This window comes from Sminthopsis crassicaudata, chromosome 3 (genome assembly GCF_048593235.1).
Source record: "Sminthopsis crassicaudata isolate SCR6 chromosome 3, ASM4859323v1, whole genome shotgun sequence".
NCBI lineage: Eukaryota > Metazoa > Chordata > Mammalia > Dasyuromorphia > Dasyuridae > Sminthopsis > Sminthopsis crassicaudata.
In genome coordinates this window covers 482,125,580-482,136,889 of record NC_133619.1, presented here as the reverse complement: position 1 = coordinate 482,136,889, position 11,310 = coordinate 482,125,580, and positions in this window count along the sequence as shown.

Below are 11,310 nucleotides of genomic sequence, written 5' to 3'. Positions count from 1 at the left end.
ACAAGATAAATATAGAGGAAGAAGAAGGTCATCTTGGAGAGAAGATAGGAGTATTAAGGGGCTTGGGGAAGACTTCTTTCATATAAGATAGAATTTTAGCTGAGACTTGAAAAAGGCTGGGGATAAAGCTCATTCATTGGAAGAACAAGTGAGCTGTGAATTTACCTTCAGGGATAGCAGAGAACCATCTGCTAAGGCATCAGTGTATTGCCATTGCCAGAATTTAATGTCTGTGCCATCAATATCACTATCATCTCTGTTAGTCTACATCAAGAGAACTCTATAGGAGGCGGCAGGACTCTTCATATGTATGAATTCTTGCAATATGTGTGTGTGTGTGTGTGTGTGTATCTATATATAATAGTTCTTACAATATAAATGAGTTCTCACCTTCGTTTCCTTTTTTATTTTAGCAAACTCTTTTGGATTAAGGGTCTATTACACTATACCTATCTTGGCTCTCCAATTCAACCTGCAGTCTTCAAAACAATCTTCCCAAAGCACAGATCTGATCCTGTCACTTGACTGCTTAAAAAATTTCAATGACTTCCTATTGACTCTAGGATAAATTACAAATTACTTATTCTGGCATTTAATGTCTGGTACTGTGTATCTCTGCCTATCTATCCAGGCTTATTTCATACTTCCTATAATGTAATCATTAATTGGATTAATAGCTAAATCCATCGTTCTTTCTCCTTCTTTTGGACAAATAGTATTCTATGTCTATAATGCACGCCTTTCTCACTAGCATCCCTCAAAATTCTTAGCTTCATTCCAAGCCCAGCTCTGTTAACACTTTCAATTAGGTCACTATTTTCTTTTGATTCCTTTTATATTTCTAATTTATCTGTTTCCCCTCAATAGTATCTTATTTTCCCAATTGTATGTAAAGATATTTTTCAACATTCATTTTTGTAAAATTTTGAGTTCCAAATTTTATCTTGCCTCTTTCTCTTACCTTCCCACTCCCCAAGATAGCAAGCAATGTGATATAGGTTATATATATGCAAAACTTTTAAACATATTTCCATATTTGTCATTTAGTGAAAGAAAAAAGCAGTGAAAGAAGAAAAAACCATAAGAAAGTAAAAGCAAACCCCCAAGATAGTACGCTTCTGTGATCAGAACTCTGGAGAAATATTCTTGAGGCAAGGATTCTTACAACAAGGTGTAAACTCAGTGGAATTGATAAGTCAATGGTTATCTAGTTTAGCATGGTGATTAATAGTTCTCTAGTTCAGTATGACTGATTTAATATTACAACAAATAATGGTTCCCTAGTGATATAATTATTGATTTATACTCAGTATGATGGATTGATTTAATTGTAATAGAATATATAAACTGGGGACAAACTCAGCCACAGGAAGACTTGATCAGCCTCATGCTCCAATCTGCATTCAGTCTCCATAGTTATCCTTCTGGATGCAGATGACATTTTCTATTCCATGTCTAATTGGAATTGTCTTGGATCACCCCATTGCTGAGAAGAACTAGATCTGTTATAGTTGATCATCACATAGTCTTGCTATTACTATGTGCAACATTCTCCTGGTTCTCCTCACTTCACTCAGCATCAATTCATGCAAGTCTTTCCAGGATTTTCTGAAATCAGCCTGCTTCTCATTTCTTATAGCACAATAACATCCCATCACAACATATACCATAGCTTGTTTAGCCATTCCCTGTTAGGTTTTTACTAAGTGCTAATGAGATAATGAGATATTAGGTTCTTACTAAGTGCTAAGTCGGTACTTAACAATTCTCTAGTTCTGGCTTTTAGGGGAGTTATACCCCTGTGAACTCCTGAGGAGGAGCTTACATGTTTAGGAGGAGCAAGTTCATTGGTTGAAGTATCTCTTCCCAGAAGCCCTTGTGTTATCCCACGCCCATTCTCTGGGAGGATAAAAGAGGACGACACTTGAGAGATTGAAAAAAAGTCTCTACAGGAGGTAAGAGTTGGCGGCAGTTGAGACAGCAGATCTCCTCCCAGAGAGCAATCGGCAGTTTCTGGAGACAACAGCACATTACAATTCCCCAATTGATGGGCATCCCATTTCCAGTTTTTAGCTACCATGAAAAGAAATGCTATAAATATTTTTGCATTAATAGGTCCTTCCCCCTTTTTAAGATATCTTTGGGATATAGACCTAGCAATGGAATAGCTGGATCAAAGGTATGCCCAGCTTGATAACCCTTTGGACATAATTCCAAATTACTCTCCAGAATGGCTGAATCCGTTCACAACTCCATCAACACTGCATTCATGTCCCAATTTTTCCACATCCCTTCCAAAATTTATCATTGTCTTTTCCTATCATCTTAGCCAATCTGAGAGGTATGAGGGTAGCTCAGAGTTGTTTTAATTTTCATTTCTCTAATCGTGATTTAGAGCATAGATCTTTAGTTTTTCAAAGACCGTGTTATGGCCTACTCATCTGCCACAAATATTTTCCCTCCTTATTTCCATTTACAACTTCACAAATGACAATCTACCCCTTTGGCTTCCATTATAAATTCATTTTCTTTTGTGGTTATCACTAATATTAGGAACTATTAGGACCCAAGCAAGTAAAATGGCTGTTTGAACTGTAAAAGACTGAAAACTTTTTCTTTTTCAGAGTTATTGTTTCCCTCCACAAATCCAAGAATTCCATCCTTCCTCAGCTCCTTCCCCATACATATGGATGGTATTTTTAATTCCGGTAAGAAAACTTACAAACTTTCACAAACAATTTTCTGCAGTTGACATACAATTGTAAAAAATACATGACCTTTCTATGTCTCTTATTTGTTGGCTACTATAAAAGCATGGGTAGAGTAACATGAAGCTCTAAAGGCTCACGTCCAATGCCATATCTCTCATGCATGAGTTAAGATGTACAGACTTCTGTGACAGATGCAACCACAGGAATAACTCTATTCAATTACCCTGATTATTATCAAGTGAGGCATTAACCACAAGAAGACCTATGCTTACCAAAAGTGTTCCCCTCTGTTGTGGAAAATTTCCTGTGTGGAATATAAATTAAGGAAGAATTCCTTGTTGATGGAGAAGTCTCCAGATGCTCCTGTTTGTGGATGACATTGATTATATCAGGCTTCAACATATTATACAACTTTCTCAGTAAGATTCAACCCATAAAGAGAAATATAAATGGATAAAAAAAATACTTGTGTCCAAGACTAAAATATGCAGTTATTGAGGCAATCTGCTGAGGTAATATATACATAGGGCAGGTTTTACATATGAACAATAAACTATACTCAGAGTTAAATAGGAAGATGAAAGCCCATTGGATTATATTTGAGAAACTATGCATTTCTTTGAATAATACCATGTTCCTTCCTGACACAAAATTCATCTTTTTAATACCAGTATTGATGTAAGGAACTGCAGCACAGAGAATTCATTTTCCTACAAAGAAGCTCTAGCTCTAGGGAACCTGATTTCTATGTAAAGGAGATCAGGATTATTTTCATACTCTCTGGACCCTCCAGTTCAGGATCCCATGGAAGATCTCTTAAATAAAGTTTAAATTTGGTTCATGTCTAGAGTCTCCGTAATAGGGATAAATCAGGAATAGAAAGTCTTTTTACTTCTTTCACAACATAAGATACATAAGACTAATAAGTACACACTGATAATATTTATAATATATAATAGTAAACCATCACTCCTAATATACTTTCCTGAGAGGATGATATTTAAAACATGAGATACTTTGTGAAACTATTAGCCAAACATTTCACTTTTGCCTAAAGGTCATGCTGTATGAAATGTTCATTCAAGGTCTATAAATTCTGATCATCATATATGCATGGTCATCTGCCTGGAAGTGGTCATCTTCTCTGAGAAATACATAGCCTTATCTTGAGATACCAGTATCTGAATCTCTCAGAGGCTTTGGACCTCTTTAATTCACAATAGAAGACAAGGCTAGGAAGAGCTATCTCAGGATTGTTGTTTGATGCCTTATGTTCAGGGAAGAAACAACACAGAAGTGATGAAGAACTGGAAATCCATTTGCAGTCTTACACATACATACTCTTACCATATGTATGCAATCGCCATTGGACTTCTGATGAGAGCTGGGCAGAGAAATTTCCTCTTTGCTATCAGAATTTCCAAGGAATAGTTGCCCAAATCCCAAGCCATATCATTCATCAGTTAATAAACATTTATTAGGTACCTATTGTACCAGGCACTCTCCTAAGTGTTAGGGATACAAAAAGAGGCAAAAAACAGTTCCTCTCCTCAAAGAGCTTATATATTCCAATATATAAAAAAAGAAGAGAGAAGGGGAAAACGTATAGTTTCTCTGGGGGTTAGTAACCAGTCATTTTGCCACACCATGGAGACCAAAAGACCAAGCAATGTCTTTCAACAAGAGAACAAAACATATGAGTCACCAGAAATGGGTGAAGCACAAACTGAGAACTATTACTTCTGATGCACTGGTCAAATGTCTTGTCTATTTATATTATCTAATGGCCCAAAGTTATCTCTCCTCTCTCTCCACTTGATTAATTAGATTGCTTATAATTCAGCTAATGCCTTTGTTTGAGTTGAAATAAGTAGGTTTGTTCACACCTAGTAGATATCTCTGATTGGTTATGCCAATTGAGAAATTCTAAAAGTCTGAACCCCTGGTAATTTTTGAGATAGGAATTAGTCCTATAACATTTTATTTAGCAATCAACCATGTGCCAAGCACTGTGCTAAGCCCTTGGGATATACAAAAAGGCCAAAAGCTGTCCCTGCTTTCAGCTAAATGGGAGAGAGAACATGTCGACAATATGTAAGCAATATGTGCAAATAAGTTATACGCAGAACAGATTGGAAGCAGTATCAGAGGGAAGGTGATTAAGGCTAAGGAAGATTAGGAAAGACTTCTGGTAGAAGGTAAGACTTCAAGTGAAACTTGAAAGAAGCCAGAATAGCCAAAGAGATAGAGACAAGAAGGAAAAAAATTGACATTGAGGGACAGCCAATCAAAATGTCCAGTCAAGAAATGGAGTGCCGTGTGTAAGGAACAGCAAAGATAGCATTGTCAGTAAATCACAGAGTACATGTAGGGGATCCAATTTAAGAAGACTGATGAGGTAGAAAGAGCCTAGGCTATAAAGGGATCTTTTAATTAGAGGGTGATATAGTCAGACCTGTGCAGTAGAAAAATCAATTTGGCAGTTGAATGGAAGATGGGTTGGAGTGGGGAAAAATTTGTGGCAGACAGACCAACCAGCAGGCTATTGTAGCTGTCCAGGAATGAGATGATAAAGGCCTACAACAGGGTCATGGACGTATAAAAGGACCAAAGGAAACATGTAAAAATGTTTTGAAGGAAAAGACGTTATAAAAGCCTTGACGAGAAATTGGTTGGGGGTTGGTGAGAGAGAAGACTTAGGGATATCTAGCTTGGGCTACTGGAGTGATGGTAATATCCTTGTTAGTAATAGGGAAGTTATGAAGAATGGAGAGTTTGAGGGAGAAAGATAATGTTAAAATTTGAGAGATCTATAGGACATCCAATTCAAGATGTCAAGTAGGCAGTTGGAGATGTGAGACTAGTCGGTCAATAGAAAGGTTAGGGCTGAACAAGTTATATAGATATAGACTATATAGATAGAGTCATCTGCTTAGAGATGGCAATTGGAATCATGAGAGCTGATGAAATCACCAACTTGAAGAGTGTAGGGAGAAGAGAGAAGAAAGACTAGAATAGAGTCTTGTCAAAAGGACTTGTCCAATTCTATGTGACTCCATATGCCAGGCCCTTCTGTTACTCACTGTCTCTCAAAATCTTTTCAATTCATTTTCATTGTTTCCATGACACCATTTCTCCATCTCATCCTCTGCTACCCCCTTTCCTCTTGCCTTCAATCTTCCCCAACATAAGGTTTTTTTTCTAATGAATTCCATCTTCTCATCATGTGACCAAAGTATTTAAGCTTCAGCTTCAATATTTGACCTTCTAGAGAATAGTTTGAATTAATTTCTTTAAGTATTGACTGATTCAATCTCCTTTCTATCCAAGGAACTCTCAGTGACCCCAATAATGTAAATGAAAAGATCACTAAAAAGAATTTGGAGAAATAGAAAAACCAGTAATAGTCCTGGAGGAGAACTAATGAAACATACCTACCTCCTCCTGTAAAAGAGGCAGAGTTCTACTAGAACAGGTTGTTGTATAGATTACTAAATACATGCCATTTTTTTCTTTTTATTTTACTTTTTTCTAAAGGAAGGTTCAATCTACATGGTCTTTACATACATGGAAAAGGTTATTATGTGAAAACAAAATCATCAATGAAAATTGTTTATTTTATTGTATATTATTTCAAAATAAGTGTCACAGGCCATGTCTTAATTCTATTAATTCCCCAAGTAACATAAAACCAGGAGACCCTTCTGTTCCTCCCTCTATTTATAGAAGCTAACAGAGCTGGAGTTTTTGAAAACCATCCCCACTTTGGGTTAGAGATGAATTCCAGGTTTACAGCTTGCCTCAGTCATCAAGAACAATCCATTTACTACTAAACATAGTCCCAGAGTAAACTAGAATAACTTACTCCTTAGGTACAATTGAAATAAATCATGTATTTGCTTCTTTCAATAGGAATACTATATCGGTGACCTATCTTTTATTTTTATTTTCCTTTTCAAGACTCATTATAGTGTTGACATATATTAATTTATTTTAGCCAATTTTAGCCAACAATTTGCTGTTGCTGTTATTGTTGTTTGTCCTTCATTCTCAAAGAGGACCATGATATCAGGAAAGTGATGCTCTGACTTGAAATTGAATTGGATTTAAGTGAGGGTGGGCTGTGCAATGTCACCAGCCTCATTTTCTCCTCTGGGGCCTTCAGGGTCCTGTGGCAAGATATGGATGAGAACAATTAAAGATAGCTCTGGATGCATTGGGGGAGTGTGGCCTTTTTAAGCTGAGGTCTTTCCCAGATCTCAGTTTGTCTGAGGTGACAGCCAATCAGTGATTAAGGCAAAGTAAAAAAATGATGAATGCTAAGAATAAAAAGGGCATTAAAAAATTCTATGACTGCTGCTAACAGTCAACTAAATGATGATAATGAAAAGAAATTAAACTATTCAATCCTGTTTTGTTTCTGTTTTCTGTGCAAGAATGATAATCCCAGGACTAAAGAGTACAAAATAAAATTAGTTAAGGAGGAATCCAAGATAAGTGAGAAAATAGTAATAGAGAACTTAGCTGTCCTCAATGAGTTCAAGCCTCTAGGCCTGGATGAACTATGGGGAAAAAAAGTCAAATGTAATTGCTGAACTAATAAGAAGATGTGTGCCATGAGATTGGAAATGGGAAGTTTCTTCATCTATAATGTGGGATGAAAAAGGGGTTGAAATTGAACTTCCTCTATTCTTTAACATTCTGTGAATCTATCATAGAAATGAATTCTGATCTTATTTCCAGCTTTTGTCTTTTCAAACTGAAACATTATAATGTGCTTAATCTGTCCTTAAAGAGAATCCCCTCCACCCTTCCTTGATTATTTTAGTTGTCCCTGTCCACTTTTGCTATGTCTGTCTCTGTCTCTATCTGTCTGTCTCCATCTATCTGTCTGTCTGTCTCTGTCTCTGTCTCTCTCTGTCTCTGTCTCTCTGTCTCTGTCTCTGTCTCTCTGTCTCTGTCTCTCTGTCTCTGTCTCTCTATCTCTCTCTGTCTCTCTCTGTCTCTGTCTCTCTCTCTCTCTCTCTCTCTCTCTCTCTCTCTCTCTCTCTCTCTCTCTCTCTCTCTTTCTGTCTGTCTCTTGAGCTCTGTTGACTATAACTAAGCATAATGAATGCTCTAGGTATGGATACAAACCATAATTTATGTTCAAAGATAAGATCAAGACTTTAAGATTTTTCCTTGAGCCTTCCAGGTGATATCAAAACAAATTGTATCTTAGCTCGGACTTCTTGACTTTGAGTCACTTACAGTGAAGCTTCTGAATTGAGAGTTGAGAACAAAGGCAATCTCTAGAGATAAAATTATACTATCTGATCTGATGTCTGCTTAGGGTGATTTCTAACACCCACAAGACATTACTATTTAAAACCATTAGGAACCTTTAACAAACACCAAGCCAACTGTCCCCATATGCATAATAAAAGGAAGCGGTCCATAACCCTTAAGTGTTCTTGAAAGGCTACAAGTGTTTTCATGTAAGAGATTTGAGTGAAGGAGAGATGTGCCAGAATGACAGCTCCAGCTAGAAAAACCTTCACTTTATCTCTGCTGCAGCACAGTAGTGTCAGCAAGTGACTCGTTCAGCCCTTGAAAATGACTAGTCACTTTGAAGTTTGTGTTTTCTGTTCTTGAAGGCTGGGAGCCATTTGGCTCTTCTGTAAAGAAAAAGTACTTTGAAGCTTATTATTGTAGAGCCATTACAATTACCTTGGGATTCCATGGTTAAAAGGCACTAAGATTGAACAGACTCTTGTCTATGAATATATTTAGTGCCTCCTTTCTGAAATGGATAAATCACATGTTGGGATCGTTCTCTGAAATCTTGATGGATGACTTTTAAGAATTCACTTGAACATAAGTGGAATATAAATGGGGAATAGAGTGCATAATCTGTTAAGAAATATTTATTTCCTGAACAAAGTAGGGGTTATAAAAATATAAAGCAGAATTCATTGCTCTGTATCTTTTTATTGCAGTTTTGAATACAGATCTCTCCTGAAATATTCTTAAATTTTATTGGTTATTTCAAAATGCAGTACTTGGATCTTACTCTTCAGGAAGCTTTAAAGAAGTAGACAAGGTATATGTTTTCCACTGCATTTTCCCATAAGATCAGAGGTTATTCAGAAAGCAGTAAATGAAATAAGTATCTAAGGTGTTTTTATGTTTTCTAGCAGAATTCACTTAAGTCCAGGTTGTTGGGGGAGGGGAGAAATCATCCAGCTAATGTAGTTACAAAGAGTTTTACAAATGTGTGAGATTATAATGAAACAATGCCAAGTTTCAGGATTCTATTACAAATGCATATAGTCAGATTCCACATCCCAATTTCATTAATCATTTTACCTAACATCTTCAAAGGCAGTTATATCTAATAATATCTCTAGGAGATTTTTAAAAAAGAGTTCTATAGAAGAGGCAAAAGTCATTTTATTACTATTAATAATAACAATAATAATAATAATAGTATTTACATATATTTACATACCATAAACTTTACAAACCTGTTTGTTTTATTTTATTTCCACAACTCTGAGAGGTAGATACTATTATTATCCCCATTTTATAGATGAAGAAACTGGAGCATAAAGAAATTAAATGACTTGCCTGGGGTTATATAACTGGTAAGTATGTAAAACTGCATTTGAATACGGGTCTTCCAGACTCCAGGTTCAGCACTCTCTCCACTGCACAACCTAATTACCTCAGGTTACATGTCCTTAATTTCCTTCTATTATATCTCTCTCAGTTCTAAAGCTGTTCTGGCAATGCTCAGATGTGATCCTGTCATTGCCTACTAAATTGTCACTATATTACCCCCTTTCCACCTTTGCTATCTCTCTGACTCTGTCTCTTTATCTGTCTCTTTCTCTCACTGTCTCTGTCTCTGTATCTCTTTCTTTTGAACTGTGTTGACTATAACTAAGCATAATGCTCTAGGTAAAGATACAAACCATAATTTATATACAAAGATAAAATCAAGAAACTCAAATGGCTCCCTATTGCCTTAGGATCTTTGGTTTGGCATTTAAATCCATTGACAATTTGACTCCAATATGCTTTCTGAGGCTTATTATACAGGATTCTCTATCCAGCACTTTATATTCCAGCCCAATTGGCCCACTTATTATTCCTCATGCATGTCATTCCACCTGTTGCTGTACTTTTGCACAGGTTATTCTTCATTCCTAGAATGCACTCCTTCCTAACCTCTACCTCTTAGAATCCCTAGATTACTCTAAAGCTCAAGACAAGGGCTACTTCTTACACAAGCCATTCCTGATCCTTCAGTTGTTAGTGCTAAAAATTACTCTGTATTTATTCTGTAGTTTATATTTCCTAAAAGGTATTGGGTATGTTGTATTAGCCCAATAAAATATAAGCTATTCACTTCTTTTTTTAAGTTTCTTTTTTTCCCCAGAGGCAATTGGGGCTAAGTGACTTGCCCAGGGTCACATATAAAATAAGTGCTGGACTTGAATGTCTCTAGTCCTTTCCAGATCTAAATACAGGATCTTATGATCATATGACTAATTCATTTCCCCTCCTAACCCCTGTTACTTAGCATAGTGCCTACCTTAGTAGGTACTTGATGAATGAATTACCTCCTATAGAGGGAATTGAAGGAACAGAAGAGGTGTGAATTCAAGATGCTCTAATACTTCAAGAAGAGCAGATGAGAGTCCAAAACTTCCTAGAGAAGAATGAAATGACATATTTATTAGATTCAGAGAATCTTAGAGTTAAAAGAGACCTTAGAAATTAGTCTCACTTCATCACTTTCAGGGAAAACCGAATTCTTTCCTAAAATATTCCAAGGGGGTTATTATATTTACATTAATTCTTCTCTAAGTTAATGGCTCATTTCTTCAAACAGATATCATTTGTTATACTTTTGAGTCCCCTAACCATCATGTTTAGCCTCTTCTGAACAAATTCTACCCTCCCAACATCCCTCCTATGATATAATACATGAAAGTAAATATAATATTTAAAATGCTCAAAGTTTAGCAGAATGACTGTCTGCTGTTTAGATATTATTCTTCTATTAAGGCAGCTAGGTGGTACAGTGGATAAGAGTGAATAATACCTGGAAGTAGGAAAAGATCAAATTTAGCCTTAGAGGCTTACTAATTGTGCAACTCTGGGAAAGTCTCTTTATCTCTATCTACCTCAGCGTCTTTATCTGTAAAATGAGGATAATAAATGAGACATTTATAAAGTGCTATGTAAACCCTAACTCACTGTACAAATGCCAGCTATTATCACTATTAATATTACTCAAGGACACAAAAGCTTTTTCAGTAATCATATCATATTGTCAACCATGCATTTTCAAGTTGCTTATATGGGTCTAAATTCCAATACATTGCTAAGTTATTAGTTCAAGACATCTGTAGTCTCTGACATGGTGCTCCTCCCAAAGGTGCTTAGAACCCATCTATGCTTTGTCATCTCATGATACTCTTTTTTGCCTTTTAAAAGTATTTTTCCCCAAATCCATGCTCTAATTTACGTCTTCCAAAAGTAGGACTACCCAATGTGCTGAATGCTTTTCTCAAAATCATTTGGCCTTCCATGGATAGCAGCATAGTAT